This window comes from Pectinophora gossypiella, chromosome 18, assembly GCF_024362695.1.
Source record: "Pectinophora gossypiella chromosome 18, ilPecGoss1.1, whole genome shotgun sequence".
NCBI lineage: Eukaryota > Metazoa > Arthropoda > Insecta > Lepidoptera > Gelechiidae > Pectinophora > Pectinophora gossypiella.
Genome location: NC_065421.1, coordinates 1,235,525 through 1,260,385, shown reverse-complemented (window position 1 = coordinate 1,260,385; position 24,861 = coordinate 1,235,525). Strand labels below are relative to the sequence as shown.

The window sequence follows — 24,861 nt, the reverse complement described above, 5'->3', positions numbered from 1 at the left end:
CAAATTTAATTGCAGTTGAAAAAAAATCAAAATGGCGGAAATTCAAGATGGCCGCCATACAAATTTTTCTTTTTTCCTGAAAATGCCTCGGGCGTGAAAATTATGTATAGGAATGTGATCGGATCGTCATGTTGAGTATTTCAATACTGCTCCATCTTGAAAAACTGCTCCGCATCAGGGAGACACTCTACGGCCTGGAAAAACTATCACACCTGGAACTATTCTTTTTCCACTAGACCTATTTAAATCTTGGTCAAATTTTATCGCCGGTGAAAAAAAAACAAAATGGCGGAAAAACAAGATGGCCGCTATACAAAATTTTGTTTTTCCAGAAAATGTCTCGGGGGTAAAAATTATGTATAGGGATGTGATCGGATCGTCATGTTGAGTATTTCAATACTGCTCGATCTTGAAAAACTGCTCCGCATCAGGGAGACGGAGACACCCTACGGCCTGGCAAAACTATAATACCTGGAGCAATATTTTTTTCACGAAACCTATTTAAATCTTGGTCAAATTTTATCCCCGGTGAAAAAAAACAAAATGGCCGAAAAACAAGATGGCCGCTATACAAAATTTTGTTTTTCCAGAAAATGTCTCGGGGGTAAAAATTATGTATAGGGATGTGATCGGATCGTCATGTTGAGTATTTCAATACTGCTCGATCTTGAAAAACTGCTCCGCATCAGGGAGACACCCTACGGCCTGGCAAAACTATAATACCTGGAGCAATATTTTTTTCACGAAACCTATTTAAATCTTGGTCAAATTTTATCCCCGGTGAAAAAAAACAAAATGGCCGAAAAACAAGATGGCCGCCATACAAAATTTCCCTTATACAGAAAAAGCCTCGGGGCTAAAAATGATGTATGGGAGGTGTGATCGGAACGTCATGTAGAGTACGGAATTACTTCCCGGTCTTCGAAAACTGCTCCTCGTCACGGAGACACACTACGCCCCGAGACCTATTTAAATCTTGGTCAAATTCTATCGCCGGTGACATGCTTCGCATCAGGGAGACACCCTACGGCCTGGCAAAACTATAAAACCTGGAGCAACTTTTATTTCGCATAACATATTTCTATCGCCGGTGACATGTGTGCTGTCAACTTTTGCTGGGTTTTTTTAATTTCTGACTAAAATTATTGTGAACCTATTCCATAAATTTTAAGCCTGTCGTTTACCCGTCACCTGATAATAAAATGACAGGTATAACTTCAAATAAACTTAGACAGTGTGTACTGGAATCAGCACCAATAACACATCATGTTAAATCTGGACAGCGCCATCTGTATTTTTTTTGAGAACCTAGCCTGGAAAGTCCCTCATTGGTACCTATAGATTCTATAATTATATTTGTCTTGCATTTAGACCAATAAAGACCACCAAAGGATGTTTGATGTGAAAATCTGGTCCCAAGAGGTCAAAAATTAAATTTAACTAACAATTTTGATACCACAAAAAACATTGATTGTGAGATCCTATCAGTTGAAGTGGTGCTAAACGACGTGATTACTATTTTATTTTTCAAAATAATTTTAAAAAGAAACAATTTTATTAAAAACATAATGAAAGATATATTTTTAGAAATAATTTGTTTTATTATATAATTCATACTCATACAAAATATTCCTACATTTAATTAAATAGTTGAAATAAAACAGCAACTTAACCATATACTCTCGGCCTATGTGGTCCAGTGGCTAACATTCCGGAGGTCCCAGGTTCAAGTCCCGGTGGGGACAAAACACAAAAATTTCTTTGTGATCCCTGATTCAGTTAGGACATTGCTGGCTGATCCAACGACATTGGCGGCTCAGCAATAACCCTGGTTGAGGTTGGTCATCCACTTCACAACCTACATGATAGAAGAAGAACAAGTACCTATTTATGATTTTTGAACAGACTTAATATGGTAACATATTAGTAAGTAGGTAGAGAATAAACTTAACAATAACATTAAAATATACACAGGTTTTTATCTATTTAATGATTTAATAATATAAATTATAATAATTATAAAGTGATATAAACTCATAGTTTACCAACATCTATGAACAAAAAAAAACCCCGACAAAACAAAAGTACTCAATTATTATGAAAAAAGGTGAAAAAAACCCTATAAAAAGCAAAAAATAACTTATCCCACATACCTATGCTTGCAAGCAAACTGAGCGTGTAACATTCCTATCACACTTAACAAACATCTCTGATGACCTTGAAGACCTGAACCGATTTCTACCAAACATAGCTAAGAACACTCTCGACTAATATAACTTACAAACAAAAAAAAAACATATTAAAATCGGATCATCCGTTTGGGAGCTACGATGCTACAGATAGACACATATACACAATTTTGCGTCGGGGGTTAATAAATAGAACTATATACATTGCAACAACACACACAGCTTTTATGTTCACTAGATATTAATGCTTTTGAGGTGAGCTCATCCTGCAAACAATGCATACATGGGCATCCATCAGGTATCTGAAAGCAAACATGAATGTTTTTAATAGTATATTGCACAATATGCCCGATTGTATCAATATTATTTAATGTGTAGGAATGGAACTGAAACATTGCCAACAATAAATTAAAATTAGAACAATGTTTTAATCATAATTAAGGATTGCCTTATAACATTTATGATTGAAACACAATATTTTTCATGTACAACATAAAATACTTAATACTTAAATACCTATCTCGGAGATTGTTTTTCTATATAATACCACTCTTCACTTCTTTCCATAAGCCCATGGCCTGTGATTTTATCTTCGTGACTGCTTTCCCAAAGATATTCCACAACTTATACAGACATAATTGTTTCCAACTGTCCGATTGGAACATTCTTCAGGAAACTTGTTATTGTTGCTTACATCTCTTAGTATGAGTATGAGTTAGTATGACAAAGTCGATCAGCATTCACACCTATAAATAAATAACTATATAATAACAGTGTCATATATAATAACAATGTCATTTGATTGTATGTTACTTACATTGCAATTTATCAACGAACATTATCCACAAACTTTTTATCATATCGGCTCTATCCAAAACACACAATGGCTCTGGAAGTTTTTACAGTAGAATGTCGACGCTCTCGCACGGTGAACTTGTAAGCTACAAATTCTAACAAAGTAGCACAGGAAATTATCAAGAGAACTTCTCGGCAACGAGACCACAGAACGAGACCATAAGACCATTTTGTTTAGTTTTTTTTTTGGTTATTTTGTACATAGGACAGGCAAAGGAAACATAACCCATACAGCCAAATACTATACTAGGTACGTTAAATTCGTTAAAAACTATAAACGTATTTTCATATTTTCAAATCGGTAAGCAATGGAATCCACAGGTTACGCAAATGTGTTATTATGTCATAATTATAGCCTCATCTTTTTTTCTTTTTGGAAATTTTTGGCCTGGTTACATAGACCTTTAGGTTTGTGATACGAATTAACTCAAAAGTCCGCATAAATTTTCGAGTTATGAAGCGGCTTCTTGGCATGAAGTGAAAATAGATAGTACCACTTTGTTTATTGAATGTTTATTTATTATTTATATTTATATATTTTTCCGATATGATAACACTTAAGTGAATGTTTTTCGATTACTTCTTCATTTCGTATTAAATATAAATAGATTATTCAATGAAGAAAACAACTTTCCCGCCAAAAAACAATGGAAAAATTAATGAAAATACTCAATATTCACTGCTTTTAATAAATTGTACTGAAGTAACAAAAAGCAATTAGATTTTATATTGCTTATTTATTAATTCCATCGACATCTATGCGACCGAGTGAAGAAAAAAGTACCTCAATATTTTTCGATATTGGCTGTTTGAATCTGCGTTGCCAGAATTTCTTTGTCTCATGGAAAAAAAAGTAAACTCAGTACCCAAACCGTTGGCGCGAAAAAGTGACAAGCGTTTTTTCACTTGTATTTCAAGATTCCAAAGGTAAGTTGATTTTGTTATTGATAATTTAACAATTATTTATAAATATATTTAGGTATATAATCTTTAAAATCGTAAAATAGTTAGCCATATAAACATAATTATTATAATTGTAAGATCTTTAACTATCTGTACTGATTTTCTCTTTTTCACATAATGAAAGTGAAACATTAAAAGGTAAGTACGTACCTACTTAAAGCTATAATTCTTATTTTATTGTCTATTAGATAAACAAATAGTACAGAAGTGGTTTGTTTACAGATGAAGCGTTCAAGCGTCGAAATTCCATTGTGCTCTACAATGCGTCGCCGTCGCGTCGACGACGAGCCTGCTGCAACCTGCATCGGTGCCGGTAAGTATTTAGATTTTAACGAGTTTAATTCCAGTTTACCAAACGATCGATTGATTTTATGATGATAAAATAGCCGCTTGACATCAGTCATGGAAAAAACTTTACTTAATAACAGGCAATAGGTACCTACTTACTTAAATCAATTGCATTGCCCCTACTTATGCTGTGTGACTAGAATAGGCGATAGTTAATTACAATTAATATTTTTTTAGATTATGTAAGTATGTTGGTAGGTATATGAAATAAGTTAATTAACCTATGATAAATTTAGATGAGATCATAACACTATAGATAATAATAATAAGATTGAATCCTTTTTAAATTATAACAATCCGAGTGTGATTGTGGTTTGACAGCAACCCATGTTGTAGCACAACAGTAACTTCACTCATTAGATGACCTGTAATAAGTAGGTCTGTAAAAAATTACCTATAGTACACACAAAAGTTAACCTATGACCGTAGTATTATTACTTATTCTATGCTATACTAATACCAATCACTCTCTTAATATTCTGTGTGAATAGTTAAACCTTTCTCTAAAATCGTGAAAAAGCCAACTAAATAATTATGTCTGTTTTATGTGTAGCATATTTTATCAAAAATTACAAGTTACTACAGATGGTTAAATACAACTATAACCAATCTTATAATAATATTATAAGATAACTAACTAAAAATTATAGAAATAAGTAGTAACTAGGTAACAAAATTATTATAAAGTTACCTACTTAATTATATAATACAGCTATTTATAATAACAAAATTATATCAAACAAGTTATTAAGTAAGTATATAGATATAGAGATATCGAAGGTTTGAAGTATTTAGTTTATCTGAAAAAAAAAGTTTGAATGCTATAATAACATTTGTCTACAATAAACTTATTTAAATGACTGTTAAAGGGTGTATGTAGGTTTGTCTATATTTTGAATATGGTTAGGGATATGGTTATATATCTTGATGACCATGTGGTGGGGACTGAAGGAAACTAATCTAATTCAACCGACTTCAAAAAAAAGGTTATCAATTTGACCCATATGTATATTGTAATGTGTGTTAAATTTTCCATATACATGCCTGTATGTTTGTCCATGCATTTCGTAAAAACTACAAATCGTATTGCAATGCTTTTTTATTAAGTATCGTCCAACATAGAAAAGAATGTAAGTTTCATCAAAATTGGTTTAGAAATTTCCAACTTATGGTTGAAAAACAGTTAAAAATTAGGAACTTTGTGTTTCGACTATACTAATAGAAGCTTAGAGCTTAAGTAAGTATGGATACTAATGATTTGAGAGTAAATTAAAGAAAATTGGAAAACGGTCAAGGGTGTGTCGGACACTACATACATTAAACAAATTATAAGACATTTTATAATATTTCAGTGTTTTGGTAACGATGGTCACTGGCGTATTAATATTATTAGGGACACTCGAGTTTATACAAATAAAAAGTAATTTCAAAACTTAGATTCTAATGTATTCAACTAAATATTATTTCTTACTATTTATTTGACAGATTTTGAAGTCCGTTTTATTTTTTTAAATTACTTTTTGTGACAGCTATAAAGTAATAAGCAAAATAAAGTAACAACTTTATAATTATTTTGTTTATTACTTTACAGCTATCTAAAGATATGGAAAATGCCGAATACAATGAGTGTCTAAAAAATACCATACCTCCACAACCCTGATACAGTAAAAATATAATATAGGTAGGCATATATACTATGTTATACTATATTTTATGTGTATATGTACCTAAGGTTCCGTCCACAGAAAATGTTAGTAAAGGAAAAATCTGTGTATGTAAGTATGTATACGTATCATACGTAGATACACGTCTAACGCATAAGTACGAGCGAGACAGACCATTCTAACGTAGTATTATTCTTTATTTGATGCCTATAGCTTAAGTGACGTTCAACTCGATCGTCTTATATCTAGATACTTGAATTTCGGCATCAGAATTTTCTTTTACTAACCTTTTCTGTGGACGAAACCTTCGGTGCGCGAGTCCAAATCGCACTTGCCTGGTTTTTTTTTAAATTTTTGACAAATATACGTACCTACTTCACCTGTATTAGTCTGAAATAATCTCGCACTATGATGCAACAAGATCAAAAGAAGAACAAAAACTGTGGCATTACGTTTTCCTGTTATTTTATATTAAATTTTCGAAATATTCCGTCAATAGAGTGCTGCATTGCGTACATACATAATATCTCGCCTATTTTCCATTGGGGTAGGCAGAGAACAGACTGTATAATCCTTTATTTAAGTAAAGTGCAGTGTAATAAATCGACATGTCTTCTAAATATTTTATAACGAGGGTTTGCGTTGCGTTACATCAATTGAGTTGAATGTTTGTATACCGGTACGGCACCCTCTCGATGTCATTGGTCTTAAAGTCATTTTATTAGGTACCTGAATTAAATATTTATGTTACAATGATGTAATTTTCAATTGCTTAATATTTTATTAAAACTGTCAAAAGGTTACTAATGAGAACGTTGAGGAGTATGAGTGGGATAACTTTGAATGATAAAATAGTGTGTTAAGGGACTGTTGTAAAAGAAAATGTAGTGAAGAGAATTGACAAAAGGACGCTTAGATAGGTTGGACAAGGCCAAGATTTATTATACGGATGTAAGTGGTAAAATCCGAAGTGGATGGCCTAGGTGGTACATACCTCGATTAATTTCAGGATGTTTAAAGAAAAGCCACGGTCAAGAGTACTGGGAACCGGCGAGCATGCATAAATGAGTGTACTTTGATAAGAGTAGTAGAAGCGAAAGTGATGTGTCAGGATCGTAGTAAGTGGAATTGCGTGGCCGATCCCAACGGAAAATAGGCGTAATCTTAAGTATGTGTTTTTTCGAGAAAGTTGCTTAGCCATTTTCTATATTGTAAAGTCGGCGCCTCGTATTTTTTTCACTTCAGCCACAGCTACGATGGCAATGTTGTCGACTTAATTCATCGACCTTTGATGTTCAACCACAATGTGTGCTCTACATGACCGTCGCGACTGAAATGATTATCGGCGGCGGCTTTGTGCGGCACGAACTGGCGGCACTGTGTGAAAGTGCTTAAACGAATGCCATTTTAACTACTTATTAAAAAAATCACCTACCTAGGTTTATTGATCCGACTGAAATTTTATATGTATGCGTAGTTTTTTTTATATTAGGTAGGTAACTTAATTCTCATATAATAATTATTGCATTCCCTATAATAATATCGGTGAATAATTGTTTTATTAAAAAATAGATTGTTGGAGAATGATAATATTGATAATTGATATTTTAATTTAAGTACTTATGTAGGGTAAACTGCCTAATTATTAGAACCTTAAATGATTGGTACGGTCTAATCATTTTTCGGCACCGAATATATCAAAATGTTCTTATTTTTTTTTTCTTAATAGTCAGTAGGGGTGTCAATAATAGGGTGTATTAATCTATCTATTAAATTAAATAAATTAATATCTAAAATTTACTGAATCCTTAGGTCTAACACACCAAGGCTCCGATATGTATGAAGGTAATAATTCGCAATGTACGGTTATCTCAGCATGCGCTTCAATTTATTCAGTGTTCCATAATCGCGCATCTTTCACTACTGCCGAAATTGATGAAATTTTAAGAATGGGGGATACACTTTACATGCAGTTAAAATATCTACTTCAGAGGGGTGTCAGTTATTTTATGCCAGATGAATTACCCAATGAGCTTCGCGTCGGGGATAACGTCGCACATATAGTTAGTATGGAGGACAACTGGATCATTTCTAATACGTATCCTACAACTCCCGCGAATAAAGACATAGGTTTATTAACGTTAAAGAATATACTGGACAATAGAGTGTTTTTTAATACTAATGACTATACTGTCGATTCGCAATTCGCTTATAATGTGAACAACTCAAATCACAACGACAGTACCGATAGCATATTGTTTACGGGTCAGGGTTATACTTTTAGTTTTTGGCGCTTTAATGGTGAATATTATTTCTTTAACAGCCATGCAGTTAACAGCAACAACATTAATATAGGAACGGGTAAGCCAGAAGATGGTCCTTACGTAGCACGTTTATTTAAATGTAATTCAACCGAAGCGCTAGCCAAACTTTTGCTCGCGAATGAAGTTTACGACGGATCCGAATACTCATTAACCCGATTAAGAGTATTAAATGACGACCTTATATGGCAAAACGAAGCGCAGGTTAGTTCCGAAACGTCACAATCCATTTTAGTAGATTTAATATCATCACCATTACTGAATGAGAATCAAACTTTAGATTCGATTTTGATGAACTATCAATCAACCCTGGCCCCGCTTAAAACCTCTGTGCAAAATTTTGATATTAGTAAATTGGAAGTTGATTCAAATCCGGTAGATGTATATAACACTACAAGTGATATAAAACTGACAATTTTAAAACCAGTTGTCCTATTAGAAAGAATCAGTAATCAAGACGAAAGCCAATGCGTTAAAAATAAAGGTGGCCGACCCAAAAAACAGAAACGCGGACCGAAACCAAGTAAAGAAAACGCGCATCGCGAAGCTGTCAGGAAATACACAACGAAAAACCCCGCTGTTAATCGCAAGGCAGTTCAACAGTATAGTGAACGCAATCCAGATATTCACCGCGAGGCCGTTCAACGGTACAACGAACGCAATCCAGACATTAACCGCGAGGCCGTTCAACGTTATAACGAGAACAACCCAGACGTTCATCGCGCGGCCGTTCAACGTTATAACGAGAACAACCCAGACGTTCATCGCGCGGCCGTTCAACGTTATAACGAGAACAACCCAGACGTTCATCGCGCGGCCGTTCAACGTTATTACGAGCTCCACCCCGAAATTAACAAAAAAGCAGCACAAAGATATACAGAAAATAGTCGTAACATAGAAACGCCGCTGAGATATTCAAAAAATTTTATAGGTGAAAAACAGGGACACGATCTTAATATTATTAGATTATATAATTTAAAAAATACGTCGCTTCTGTCTGATAAGACATATAGATGTCCAAATTGTAATGCTCCATTGTTCGAAGAAGAGAAAACTCGTCGACAATGGTGTTGTCATTCAGGAGATTATAACGTTCAAAATTTTCTCCCATTAAATGAAGAATTTTATTCAAATTCAGCTTTTTTAAATAGACCACGCGCTTACAATAATATTTTTGCATTTTCGGCATTAGGTGTTTCCCACGGTTACCATCATCCAGAAGGTATATCATTTCTAAAAATTCAAGGACGTATTTACCACCGTATCTTTGATTTGTCTTACAATGAAAGTCCTAATAATATTAATTTTTACATAAATGACAGTAGCGAAAGAGAGAGTTTAGCTGGCGAATTAAGTTTAGATAAAACGGTAGTTCGAATGATTACAGGTTTCATGCACACAGTTAATCCGTACATAAATTGTTTTAGAAGGTTAAGTTTAGAGGTATCATCAGAAGCTTTCTTGAAGTTCGAAAAAACTACTCGTGCGACTCACGGTAACATCCTCGGAGATCAACCTATTGGTCAAGAAATTGCCGCAATTATTAGTACAGACCGCGAAGAATTTTCTCCACGCTGTATTGTAGTTAAAAAGATAGCAGACGGTAGGCCTCGAACAATAGATATAATGGATTCCTTATACGAGACTTTCCAGTATCCTCTCTTATATCCTCACGGAAATACTGGTTGGCATCCAGATATGAGAGATAATAAGGGCAATAAGCTTAATCAGGTTAAATATGTCCGTTGTTTACTTTTATCCGAATCGCGATTTAGCATATTTGGTCGTTTATCTGAAGAGTGGTTAGTCGATATGTTTTGTAGAGTTTTAGAAGAACGCTTGCGGTTTTTGAAAAATAGCCAAACAAAACAACAAAACAGGCTAAGAGTAGCTCCACTCCAAGAATTAATTAATGACGAGTTTATTTTAGGAGAAGGTGGAGTAGAACCTGGTAAAATTTATTTACCTAGCTCATTCACAGGGGGTCCACGGTACATGAAAAAGAAATACCTGGATGCCATAGCAATGGTAAACAGGTTAGGTCCACCATCATATTTTTTAACTTTAACATGTAACCCCAACTGGCCTGAAATAAAAAATTCAACATTATCAGGTCGATCAAAAGACCCCCTTACTTGTGCTCGAGTTTTCAACTTAAAACTCGGAGAGTTATTAAAAGATTTAAAATCGGGTAAATGGTTCGGAAAAATTGTTTATATAATGCATGTTATAGAGTTCCAAAAAAGAGGACTACCACACGCGCATATTGCTTTTAGAGTGGAAGGTGGTGGACCAGTAGAAAGTCTGGATATTGATAAGTTTGTTCGAGCTACCATACCCGATCCAGCACAAACTTTATTATACAAAGTTGTCATGGATCACATGATACACGGTCCATGCGGCCCTCCTTACCGAACTAATTTGCCGTGTTGGAATAGTGAGAAAAAAAACTGTTTAAAATATTTTCCAAAAAAAGAAACACCAGTCACCTTCAGTGACGATAGAGGTTTTATACATTTACGTCGCAATAGTAAAAATCAGGCGATTATTAAATATCGCGGCAGAGACGTAATAGTTAATGATTTGTGGGTCGTTCCTTATAATCCTGCTCTTCTCCTAAAATATGATGCTCACATAAATTTAGAAGTGTCCACACAGCGTGCTATAATTAAGTATTTATTTAAATATATGACAAAAGGACCTGATGAAGCCCGTATTGCCGTTGTTGATGAAGAACATCGTGAGGATGAAATCGAACAATATGTCACTAAGCGATATATTAGTTCTAGCGAAGCAGCGTGGCGTGTTCTCGAATTTGATATTGTAGCTAGGAACCCTACGGTAAAAATGTTAACAGTACATTTGCCCGATCAAAATTCGGTATTTTTTAAGCCTGGCCACGCGAACGAGGCAGTTAATAATGCAGGTTCAGATCTTTTAGACTATTTCAGTAGGCCTTTAACTGAGGAGTTTGATCGGGTATCCTACTTAGACTTTTTTGAAAATTATAACATTCATGCGAAAGATCCATGTTTAAAGACAGTTCAGGCGGTGCAAATGCAAAACGGCAAATTTCTTACGCGGAGAATGCGGGGTGAGCTCGTCGCGCGTCTATTTTGGGTCGCGCCGAACAGAGGTGAACAGTTCTTTTTAAGACTTCTTTTAAGTGTTTACCCTTGTCGTAGTTTCGCGGATTTACTTCAAATTGGAGGTCCAAATTGCACAACTTTTCAAGAAGCTGCCAAATTCGTAGGACTTGCGGACGACGCAGTCGAATATGAACGGGCTATGGAAGAAGCTTCCACTTTTTTAACCGGACCACGACTTCGTAGCTTTTTTGTAACGCTGGCTGTTAATGGTGCCTCAGTAGCGTCACTGTGGAACACGTATAAACGTCAATTGGCCGAAGATTTCCTTTACAGGGTGCCAGATGACGAAGAAAACGCGTTTAACATGTGCCTCATTCAAATAGATAGAATGCTACGCAGACACGGAACTTCGTTAATAGAACAAGGTTTGCCGGAAGTAGTTTACAGGTCAACAGAGTTGGATAGGGAACGCACTGAATATGATTTAGATAGTTTGAAATCATACGTAGAAGAGTGGTTGCCACAGTTATCTCCCGATCAACGTGCCGTATTCGATTACGTGGAAAAGCTTTGCGTTGATAGTGTTTACCGAGAATCCAACAACTGTGCGATTTTTATCGATGGCCCCGCCGGCACCGGAAAAACGCTTTTATTGAAGGTCATAACTGCATATATCCGCGGTAACCTTAAAGGTATAGTTTTAACCTGTGCATCGTCTGCAATTGCTGCTCAAAATTACACAAACGGAATGACGGCTCATTCCTTGTTTAGATTTCCTTTACATCTATTAGATGATAGCGGATACTGGAACATCTCAAATGGTACTCAAAGAGCTGAATTGATTTACAATTCTAATCTCATTGTGTATGATGAAGCGCCGATGGCTCATAAATACCTTATAAATTTATTAAATAGATCATTGCAGGATTTGATGAGGTCAGACAAAATTTTTGGTTCTAAAATAATTATTTTTGCAGGAGATTTTCGTCAAATTCCTCCTGTAGTCCCAGAAGCACGAACGAATTTTGATATATTAAACGCGTCACTAAAAACTTCTCCTATTTGGAAACAGTTGAAAAAATTTAGTTTGGTAACTTCACAGAGATGTAAGGATGACGCACAGTATGCAGAATTTCTTTTAAAACTGGGTTCAAATTCATTACCTACTCATAGGTTAGAAACAAATAATAATGATTTGCAATTAGTCCAACTTGAATCCATTGATTATGTTACTGAATTAGAAGATTTAATTGATTTTGTATTTCCAGAAGTTACCCTTACTGAGCCAGGCGTATGCTCCTTCAGAGCGATTCTATGCACCCGTAACGATGCAGTTAGAGAAATTAATGCCGTTATTTTAGACAAACTACCAGGAGAAGTATTACATTTTTATGCCATAGACAAAGTTTTAAGCGACAACGCTGATCAAGTATATTTTAGTCCTGAATTTTTACATACACTTCGACCACAAGGTGTTCCAGATTTCGACTTACAATTAAAATTAGAATGTGTTTGTGTAATCACGCGTAATCTTAGTTTCGCGGACGGCTTAGTAAATGGCACCAAAGTAATAGTCGTTGAAACATCTCCATATATTATTAAAGTTCGGAAACAAGGTGAACTAGGAGATTATTTGATCCCTCGAATTCTTTTTAAAGCGCCTATAGAACATAACAGCCCTTACGAGATGTGTCGCCGTCAATTCCCATTGCAGGTGTGTTATGCAATGACCATTCACAAGAGCCAGGGTCAAACGATTAGTCGCGTTGGGGTCGATCTTAGATCTGACATGTTTAGTCACGGTCAACTGTATGTAGCTTTAGGTCGCGTTCGCGAAAGACGTGACATAAAAGTACTACTACCCAGGCACCGAATCGTAAATGACCAACCTTTCTCGAATAACGTTATCATATCAGAACTTTTAAGTTTAACGTAACTTTATTAGGATGGCACTTCTTGAAAAGACTGAACAGTTCATCTCTGTTATTAAGCTTATTGGGTTTTTTTAGATCGGTTAAATCATGTGCTGAAATTATCGTATATTGCGAATTATTTATTATTATTTATATTCATTCTATCTTGTTTTTTCTTCTTTTCGTATAATTTAACGATAAAACTGACTTTAACAAGCTTGCACTCGATTTGATGATGGTTACATTGAATTTCAAAGCTAGGTTTACCATTTTATTAGTCACAATCACTGAATTAAAATGTGTGTTAATCAATTGGCAATGTGTGCATGCCCTTCCCAGCCGTTAACGCTGTGGAGGCTCATCTTTAGGGGACGAGAGAACGGGCGTGAAGTGAACTGGCAGGATGAACACTTGGCTGCGGGTGCGACCGGTACATGGGAGTGAAGTAGAGCTGGCTGGAAGATGGAGGCAGGTATCACTCGATTGCTTTAGCTGAGTTCCACTCAGATCAAGTAAGCTGTCATATGGATGAATGTCGCAGGTTGGAATGATCCGGAGTAGAACTGTCGGTGTCGTTCCCATCGTCGTAGGCATTTTCGGTGGATTTTGTAGGTCGATCAACAATGGTTGCGTGAGTTTTAGCTGTCAAGCTGCTATGCCGTGCTAGCCGATTCTTGCGATCTGGGATACAAGGGATGGACGTATCCTGTGGAATGATCGTGTCAGCGAAGGTTTGAATGTCGCTTAGGACTGGAAAGGAGGGAGTACGGAAACTGTAATCAGTATTCAGGATCTCGCTGTACATGGGCAATGTTTAGTTTAGGTGTATTAAAGTGGTAATTGTTCGAAGTTATTTGAAAAGAATTCTGTTTCAGTGTTTAAGCGCTAAAACTGTTTGTTTTTTGTAAGCAAACGTATGATTTATTGATCTTCATTTTTTACTTTATAACGCTAACGCTATACAAATGATTTTGTTACCAAATTTAAGTGCGTATATAAACAATAAATTAATACTAAAATATTTCGATGAAGACACCAATGATGTTTATTGATACATTTTTCTCCTAAGTGCTACTTTCTCAACTTAAAGCAATAAGTTATGCAGTAATTATACTTCTACGAGTATATTTAAACAAATCATCATTCAAAAGCATTTTACCCAATACTTAACTTACATTAAGTAAAATTTATCTTTGTCATTTTAGTCACTTATTTTTTTATCATTCACTAAGCAGTAAGCAAAATATATTTACTAAAATAATAAAAAAAAATACGATATTCATGGTAAGTTGGATTAGCTATTTTATAACACAAACGACTTGATATTTTCATTCATTAATTCAGGAAAATAAATGTACAATGAAAAATAAGTTTTTATAACCGATTAAATTTGTGTAATGTGTAGTTTTACTCATCAATATAGTAAAAAAATATAATTTGCATTCAAATTGTACTAAAGAATATTTTATACTAGCGTATTTTAGTAACTTAAGTTAGAATTAAGTAAACAAACAAAAAAAATATAAATATAAGGAACATATAAGGAAAAAAAAGGAAGGCCTTAAAATAATAAATATAAGGAAGAAAGAAAACTCCGGATCCGGATCTGTTTACTCATCATCAAGGAAACTTTAAGAAATAACATTACTTCAAATGTCTGCTCGAAGAAAGATTCAGAAACTTAAACAATTGCCAAGCTGGAAATCGATTAATGAGTACACATAAACGCTACATAGTAAAACTCGCGTGTCCTGTGATGGATACAGTATATTATTATACATTAGCATTCAATGGTGTATGAATCGTCATCGTCACTGTGTCAGCAAAGACGCATCATCAATTGCACAGATTTGTGGCTACAAATATATAAATGAAAAGTGTTATTTAGAACATTATTTATTGTGTTGTGCAATAAAATAGGTCAGTAATTACCTGTATCCGGCAGTGCGAACAATTTCATTCATAAACATGGGTAAATATGACGACTGTCAGATGGGCTAAGCATGAAAAAAAGTCCTTAAACAAAATCCCATTGTTTTGCTATTGTGTTTGAAAATCTACGCCACAGGAGGATATTAAGTACGACCATGCTTTACCTTTAATGGCGTATGTAAAAAAAATAAGCCTATAATCAACAATGAATGTTCTATACCATCCTAAGCAAATTCAAAAACAAATTTGATCATGTTAATTTCTGGCCTCCCACAAGCGGGTCTCACCAGTATTGACAGAAGAATGATCACTCATCGATACAAAACATACATAAAGTAATTAATACATGTATACAGGCTAAATAAAGTGAACTTGCTAGAAAATACCTACTATATGGAAAAACAATAATTGGAGAAGAAACCACTACCTAACAACGTGAAACTTTGATATTCAAAATTTTCAAATCATATATGGCTAAAGCAAAAAAAATACTTAAGAATTGAAATGTAAAAGAAAACACCTTTAGTTACAAAAATAGAAAGCGAGTCATATTTTATATTTTCTGGTAAAATTGTTTAGTTTTAAATGTTACCAAATACACCAAATGTTATTAGAAATGAAAGTAACTGCAAATAGTTTAATTCATATGTGTACAGTCAGTCATAACCAACATAATACCTACGTAATATTTTAAGATAATCGTTTGTTTTTCTACATTCGTTGTCTACATTCTACAAGTCTACATTCGGTATTTACTATTATGAAGCAAATAACAAATAACTATGCTTGTTATTAATTTGCATATACCTACAGAAAATCCAACTTACCATGAATATAAAATAATATAGTAAGTGCAGAACAAAAACTTAGGGTTTTATATGGTTTTATGTTTTCCAGTGGATCTGGTTAGAGCTATGTCACGCTAAATGGTGTTTTTTGCATTTCTTCTTACAATACTTTTCAATAGAACACTGTTTCGCATGAGACGGTTCCTCAAAAAACATAATATCGTGTATGAGCTAAACAAAAACTTAGGGTTTTACATGGTTTTATGTTTTCCAGTGTATCTGGTTAGAGCTATGTCACGCTAAATTGTGTTCTTTGCATTTCTTCTTACAATACTTTTCAATAGAACACTGTTTCGCATGAGACGGTTCCTCAAAAAACATAATATCGTGTATAAGCTAAACTAAAACTTAGGTTTTATATGGTTTTATGTTTTCCAGTGGATCTGGTTAGAGCCATGTCACGCTAAATGGTGTTTATTGCATTTCTTCGTACAATACTTTTCAATAGATCACTGTTTCGCATGAGACGGTTCCTCAAAAAACATAATATCGTGTATGAGCTAAACAAAAACTTAGGGATTACATGGTTTTATGTTTTCCAGTTGAACTGGTTAGAGCCATGTCACGCTAAATAGAATTCTTGTCATTTCTTCTTACAATACTTTTCAATAAAACACTGTTTCGCATGAGACGGTTCCTCAAAAAACATAATATCGTGTATGAGCTAAACAAAAACTTAGGGTTTTACATGGTTTTATGTTTTCCAGTGGATCTGGTTAGAGCTATGTCACGCTAAATGGTGTTTTTTGCATTTCTTCTTACAATACTTTTCAATAGAACACTGTTTCGCATGAGACGGTTCCTCAAAAAACATAATATCGTGTATGAGCTAAACTAAGACTTAGGTTTTATATGGTTTTATGTTTTCCAGTGGATCTGGTTAGAGCCATGTCACGCTAAATTGTGTTCTTTGCATTTCTTCTTACATTACTTTTCAATAGAAAACTGTTTCGCATGACACGGTTCCTCAAAAAACAATATCGTGTATGAGCTAAACAAAAACTTAGGTTTTATAAGGTATTATTATGTTTTCCAGTGGATCTGGTTAGAGCTATGTCACGCTAAATGGTGTTTTTTGCATTTCTTCTTACAATACTTTTCAATAGAACACTGTTTCGCATGAGACGGTTCCTCAAAAAACATAATATCGTGTATGAGCTAAACAAAAACTTAGGGTTTTATATGGTTTTATGTTTTCCAGTGGATCTGGTTAGAGCTATGTCACGCTAAATGGTGTTTTTTTGCATTTCTTCTTACAATACTTTTCAATAGAACACTGTTTCGCATGAGACGGTTCCTCAAAAAACATAATATCGTGTATGAGCTAAACAAAAACTTAGGGTTTTACATGGTTTTATGTTTTCCAGTGGATCTGGTTAGAGCTATGTCACGCTAAATGGTGTTTTCTGTATTTCTTCTTGCAATAATTTTCAATAGAACACTGTTTCGCATGAGACGGTTCCTCAAAAAACATAATATCGTGTATGAGCTAAACTAAAACTTAGGTTTTATATGGTTTTATGTTTTCCAGTGGATCTGGTTAGAGCTATGTCACGCTAAATTGTGTTCTTTGCATTTCTCCTTACAATACTTTTTAATAGAACACTGTTTCGCATGACACGGTTCCTCAAAAAACATAATATCGTGTATGAGCTAAACAAAAACTTAGGTTTTATATGGTTTTATGTTTTCCAGTGGATCTGGTTAGAGCCATGTCACGCTAAATAGCATTCTTGTCATTTCTTCTTTCCATCCTTTATATTATATTAAATAATATTTCATACGGTATTATTTCGTTCTTTAATTTAATGTGTTTTTAGTGCTTCTGAATGTGATTTTGTTTTAAATACTTAGCTTATTAGCATTTATCAGTATCCAAGAATTCATCATATTACTGCTAATCAATAAACAAACAACGGTTTTAGCGTTTAAATACCGAAAAAACAACCTGCCTGTTCATTTATTACTTGTTTTATTAAACAGGAATTTGCATATCGATCGTTTTCAATTAACTTCGAACAGTTACAACTACACGTAAACTGAGCATGTAGTCTATCTACAGCAAGATCGTGACCGCTGACTGCAGCTCTCCTTCTCCCTCCATTTCACTCCCAATCGACATTTTCACCTTTGCTGATATGATTACTCCACAGGATACCTCCATCCCCTGCATACCTGGTCGCTAGATTCGGCTGGCACGTCATATCGGTTTGACAGCCAACTCACGTAACTATTGTTGATCGATCCACAGTCCACTGAAGTGCCTACGATGAAGGGAACAACATGGACAGTTCTACTCCGAATTACTCCAACCCATGCGATGTTCATCCATGCGACAACCCACCTGATCTGAGTGGAACTTAACTGAAGCAAGAGAGTGATGCCTAATTCCATCTGCCAACTAGCTCCACTTCTCTCCCGTGCACCAGTCGCACCCACACCGACGTGTTCATCTTGCCAGTTTTCCTCACACCCGTCCACTTGTCTCTTGAAGATTGGCGTCCACAACACCAACGGTTGGTTAGGTCATGCAAGCATTGTTACAATTGATAAAAACACATATTTTCATTTAGTGAATGTGATAACCTGTACTAATAATTTGGTCAACTTACCGATGATAACTCAATGTAAGTATTAACAAACTCGGTACGTGTTTGTTATTGTCAATAATATCTTTAAATTGTACAACTCGCTTATGTTTGACAATTACTGAGTAATTGCTTTGCTTATTGCATGCTAATTGCTGAAAATTGCTTTTTATTTTAAATTCCTTAGTTAAAAATTGCTTTTTCTTTCACATTTCTCTGCTTATTGAATGACTATTGCTAACTCATTAGATAGAACCTACTTCTCATATAAGTAGGTGGATGCGGCCTCGATTAGCGGGGGAACCACATGAAAAAAAGCGAGCTACTGGGTGTACCTCCTGGGTAGTTTGGAAATCACCTAAAATATATATGTATATATTTATAAATAAAAGTTAATATATATAAATTAACATTATTATTTTTTAACAGGAAATGCACAATGCTAAAAACTGCGTAGGAGATTTTAATACAATAGTACTACCAAGCCTGATGTTGGCCGCTATTTCAATGAATGCAGCAATGTGACAGCTAGCAATCAAAAGTAACAAGATATCGAGGTACGTTAAATGACGATCACGACCACATTGGCAAAAACGTATCGCTATAGACTAAGGAAAAAAAAATTAATATATATTTTATTTACAGGAAATGCAGATGGCAATAAACTGTGTAGGAGTTCATGATTGCAATAGAATAAAATCGACCAAGCCTGAAGTCAGCAGCCCCTTCAATGAATGCAGCAGTGTGACAGCCAGCAATCAAAAGTTACAAGATATCGAGGTACGTTTCATGACGACCACGACTATTTGGCAAAAACGTATCGCTATCGACTAAGGAAAATAAATTATATATTTTATTTACAGGAAATGCAGAAGGCAAAAAACTGCCTAGGAGATCATTAATACAAAAGTATTATATAAACCAAACCTGATGTTGCCAGCTCCTTCAATGAATGCAGCAGTGTGACAGCCAACAATCAAAAGTAACAAGAAATCGAGGTACGTTACATGACGACCACAACTATTTTGGCAAAAACGTATTGCTATCGACTAAGGAAAATAAATTACATATAATATTTAATTATATGTTTTATTTACAGGAAATGCAGAAGGCAAAAAACTGCGTAGGAGATCATTAATACAATAGTATTATATAAACCAAGCCTGATGTTGGCCGCTCATTCAAAGAATGCAGCAGTGTGACAGCCAGCAATCAAAAGTAACAAGATGTCGAGGTACGTTACATGACGATCACGACCACTTTGGCATAAACGTATCGCTATAGACTAAGGAAAAAAATGTAATATATATTTTATTCACAGGAAATGCAGAGTGTAATAAACTGTGTAGGAGATTATGATTGCAATAGAATAAAATCGTCCAAGCCTGAAGTCCTTCAAAGCACGCAGCAGTGTGACAGCCAGCTATCAAAAGTTACAAGATATCGAGGTACGTTACATGACCACCACGACCACTTTGGCAAAAACGTATCGCTATCGACTAAGAAAAGGATATTATATCTATAAGTTATTATAAATAAATTAATATTATTTTATTTTTAACAGGAAATACAGAAGGCAAAGAAGCAGATGTCATCAAAGAAGATCTTTGTTCCTGCAATGTTTCCGCAGACGATACATCCATCAGAGCGAAGTGGAAGGAAAAGACTCGGAATAAAGACCCCACCACCATATGGGAACAATGCAAGGGGAGAGAGAGAGAATATAATGTTATATTTTTATTTTTTGATAACATAAAATAAACCAACAATATCCTACACATTTTTTTATTTCTTTTTGTGTCTGTCTTAATAGTTATTACAAATCTGTGATGCGAAACAAACTATACGAAAACGTCAATCCACATACAACGCCCGCGAAGCTGCTTTAGCAGCGAGCGCACATAGCACCATCTAGTTATATTATATATAGCTAAAACCCACTGACTGACTGACTGATCTGACATAGTTTGTTCTCCCAGAAGGAGCGTCGGGGGGTCAAAATGATGTATGGGGGGTTTGATCGGACCTCTCGGTGAGTATGGGAAAACTTCCAGATCTTGGAAAACTGCTCCGCATCAGGGACTCACCTACAGACTGCGAAACTATCCACCTGGGACGATTCTTTTTTCGCAAAACCTATTTAATTCCTGGTCAAATCCAATCGCTGGTGAAAAAAAACAAAATGTCGGAAAAACAAGATGGCCGCCATACAAAATTTTATTTTTCCGGAAAATGTCTCGGGGGTAAATATTGTGTATGGGAGTGTAATTGTAACGTATTGTTGAGTATGGAAATACTTCTCGATCTTGAAAACCTGCTCCGCATCAGGGAGACACCCTACGGCCTGGCAAAACTATAAAACCTGGAGCAATTTTTCTTTCGCGAAACATATTTAAATCTTGGTCAAATCCAATCCCCGGTGAAAAAAAATCAAAATGGCGGAAATTCAAGATGGCCGCCATACAAAATTTATTTTTTTTAGAAAATGTCTCGGAGGTAAAAATGATGTATGGGAGGTGTGATCGAAACGTCATGTTGAATATGGATATACCTTTCGATCTTCAAAAACTGCTCCGCATCAGGGCGGCACCCTACGGCCTGGCAAAACTATAAAACCTGGAGCAATTCTTTTTTTACAAAACCTACTTAAATCTTGGTCAAATCCAATCCCTGGTGAAAAAAAACCAAAATGGCGGAAAAACAAGATGGCCGCCATACAAAATTTTCGTTTTTCCTGAAAATGCCTCGAGGGTGAAAATGATGTATAGGAATATGATCGGACCGTCATGTCGAGTATGAAAATATGTCTGGGTTTCCGATAGCTGCTCCGCATCAGAGAGACACCCTACGGCCTGGCGAAACTATCGCACCTAGAACATTTTTGTTTTCACGATACCTATTTAAATCTTTGTCAAATTTATCGCCGGTCAAAAAAAAACAAAATGTCCGAAAATCAAGATGGCCGCCATACAAATTTTTCGTTTTTCCTGAAAATGCCTCAGGGATAAAAATTATGTATAAAGGTTTTGATCGGAACGTCATGTAGAGTACGAGTATACTTCAAGGTTTTCGAAAACTGCTCCGCATCAGGCAGACACCCTACGGCCTGGCGAAACTATCGCCCCTGGAACATTTTGTTTTCACGTAACCTATTTTAATCTTGGTCAAATTTTATCGCCGGTGAAAAAAAAACAAAATGGCCGAAAAACAAGATGGCCGCCATATAAACAAAAAAATTATGTATAGGGGTGTGATGGGAACGTCATCTTGGAAAACTGCTCCGCATCAGGGAGATACCCTAAGGCCTGGAAAAACTATAGCACCTAGAACTTTTTTGACTTCACGAGACCTATTTTAGTCTTGTTAAATTTCTATCGCGTTAATAAAAGGGCGGTAAAACACGACACGCGCGCAGCTTGCTGCGAGCGCACCACGCGACATCTAGTTATACTATATATAGCTGGAGACCCACTGACTGACTGACTCACTGACTGACTGACTCACTGACAGGGTTGTTCTCCCAGAAGGAGCGTCGGGGGTCAAAATGATGTATGGGAGGTGTGATCGGGACCTCCCGGTGAGTATGGGAAAACTTCCAGATCTTGGAAAACTGCTCCGCATCAGGGAGACACCCTACGGTCTGGCGCAACTATTATAGCTGGATCAATTTTTTTTTCGCAAAACCTATTTAAATCTTGGTCAAATTCTATTGTGGGTGAAAAAAAATCAAAATGGCGGAAATTCAAGATGGCCGCCATACAAAATTTATTTTTTTTAGAAAATGTCTCGGAGGTAAAAATGATGTATGGGAGGTGTGATCGAAACGTCATGTTGAATATGGATATACCTTTCGATCTTCAAAAACTGCTCCGCATCAGGGCGGCACCCTACGGCCTGGCAAAACTATAAAACCTGGAGCAATTCTTTTTTTACAAAACCTACTTAAATCTTGGTCAAATCCAATCCCTGGTGAAAAAAAACCAAAATGGCGGAAAAACAAGATGGCCGCCATACAAAATTTTCGTTTTTCCTGAAAATGCCTCGAGGGTGAAAATGATGTATAGGAATATGATCGGACCGTCATGTCGAGTATGAAAATATGTCTGGGTTTCCGATAGCTGCTCCGCATCAGAGAGACACCCTACGGCCTGGCGAAACTATCGCACCTAGAACATTTTTGTTTTCACGATACCTATTTAAATCTTTGTCAAATTTTATCGCCGGTCAAAAAAAAACAAAATGTCCGAAAATCAAGATGGCCGCCATACAAATTTTTCGTTTTTCCTGAAAATGCCTCAGGGATAAAAATTATGTATAAAGGTTTTGATAGGAACGTCATGTAGAGTACGAGTATACTTCAAGGTTTTCGAAAACTGCTCCGCATCAGCAGACACCCTACGGCCTGGCGAAACTATCGCCCCTGGAACATTTTTGTTTTCACGTAACCTATTTTAATCTTGGTCAAATTTTATCGCCGGTGAAAAAAAAACAAAATGGCCGAAAAACAAGATGGCCGCCATATAAACAAAAAAATTATGTATAGGGGTGTGATGGGAACGTCATCTTGGAAAACTGCTCCGCATCAGGGAGATACCCTAAGGCCTGGAAAAACTATAGCACCTAGAACTTTTTTGACTTCACGAGACCTATTTTAGTCTTGGTCAAATTCTATCGCGGTAATAAAATGGCGGGAAAACAAGACACGCGAGCAGCTTGCTGCGAGCCAACCACGCGACATCTAGTTATACTATATATAGCTGGAGACCCACTGACTGACTGACTCACTGACTGACTGACTCACTGACAGGGTTGTTCTCCCAGAAGGAGCGTCGGGGGTCAAAATGATGTATGGGAGGTGTGATCGGGACCTCCCGGTGAGTATGGGAAAACTTCCAGATCTTGGAAAACTGCTCCGCATCAGGGAGACACCCTACGGTCTGGCGCAACTATTATAGCTGGATCAATTTTTTTTTCGCAAAACCTATTTAAATCTTGGTCAAATTCTATTGTGGGTGAAAAAAAATCAAAATGGCGGAAATTCAAGATGGCCGCCATACAAAATTTATTTTTTTTAGAAAATGTCTCGGAGGTAAAAATGATGTATGGGAGGTGTGATCGAAACGTCATGTTGAATATGGATATACCTTTCGATCTTCAAAAACTGCTCCGCATCAGGGCGGCACCCTACGGCCTGGCAAAACTATAAAACCTGGAGCAATTCTTTTTTTACAAAACCTACTTAAATCTTGGTCAAATCCAATCCCTGGTGAAAAAAAAACCAAAATGGCGGAAAAACAAGATGGCCGCCATACAAAATTTTCGTTTTTCCTGAAAATGCCTCGAGGGTGAAAATGATGTATAGGAATATGATCGGACCGTCATGTCGAGTATGAAAATATGTCTGGGTTTCCGATAGCTGCTCCGCATCAGAGAGACACCCTACGGCCTGGCGAAACTATCGCACCTAGAACATTTTTGTTTTCACGATACCTATTTAAATCTTTGTCAAATTTTATCGCCGGTCAAAAAAAACAAAATGTCCGAAAATCAAGATGGCCGCCATACAAATTTTTCGTTTTTCCTGAAAATGCCTCAGGGATAAAAATTATGTATAAAGGTTTTGATCGGAACGTCATGTAGAGTACGAGTATACTTCAAGGTTTCGAAAACTGCTCCGCATCAGGCAGACACCCTACGGCCTGGCGAAACTATCGCCCCTGGAACATTTTTGTTTTCACGTAACCTATTTTAATCTTGGTCAAATTTTATCGCCGGTGAAAAAAAAACAAAATGGCCGAAAAACAAGATGGCCGCCATATAAACAAAAAAATTATGTATAGGGGTGTGATGGGAACGTCATCTTGGAAAACTGCTCCGCATCAGGGAGATACCCTAAGGCCTGGAAAAACTATAGCACCTAGAACTTTTTTGACTTCACGAGACCTATTTTAGTCTTGGTCAAATTCTATCGCGGTAATAAAATGGCGGGAAAACAAGACACGCGAGCAGCTTGCTGCGAGCGAACCACGCGACATCTAGTTATACTATATATAGCTGGAGACCCACTGACTGACTGACTCACTGACTGACTGACTCACTGACAGGGTTGTTCTCCCAGAGGAGCGTCGGGGGGTCAAAATGATGTATGGGA

The 24,861-nt window shown here is 36.0% G+C and overlaps 1 protein-coding gene and 2 long non-coding RNA genes across 5 annotated transcripts in view; 2 read left to right on the top strand and 1 right to left on the bottom strand.

Annotated features, from left to right (window-relative positions):
* LOC126375239 (ribosome quality control complex subunit NEMF homolog) overlaps window positions 1-24,861 on the top strand; it is an 85,552-nt gene that overhangs the window by 5,300 nt on the left and 55,391 nt on the right. The gene's annotated exons all lie outside the window — the stretch shown is intronic.
* On the bottom strand, window positions 86-3,682 carry LOC126375351 (uncharacterized). The gene is made up of 2 exons (XR_007567555.1): window positions 3,007-3,682; window positions 86-2,935 (listed from the first exon to the last, which is right to left on the bottom strand). It is a non-coding gene; the product is annotated as an uncharacterized LOC126375351 (long non-coding RNA).
* On the top strand, window positions 3,677-20,088 carry LOC126375357 (uncharacterized). Of its 2 annotated transcripts, XR_007567563.1 has the most exons (5): window positions 3,677-4,320; window positions 7,832-7,864; window positions 19,140-19,267; window positions 19,356-19,490; window positions 19,810-20,070. It is a non-coding gene; the product is annotated as an uncharacterized LOC126375357 (long non-coding RNA). The 2 variants fall into 2 exon arrangements; XR_007567562.1 differs by lacking the exons at window positions 3,677-4,320; window positions 7,832-7,864 and having other exon boundaries at window positions 18,750-19,267; window positions 19,810-19,944; window positions 20,032-20,088.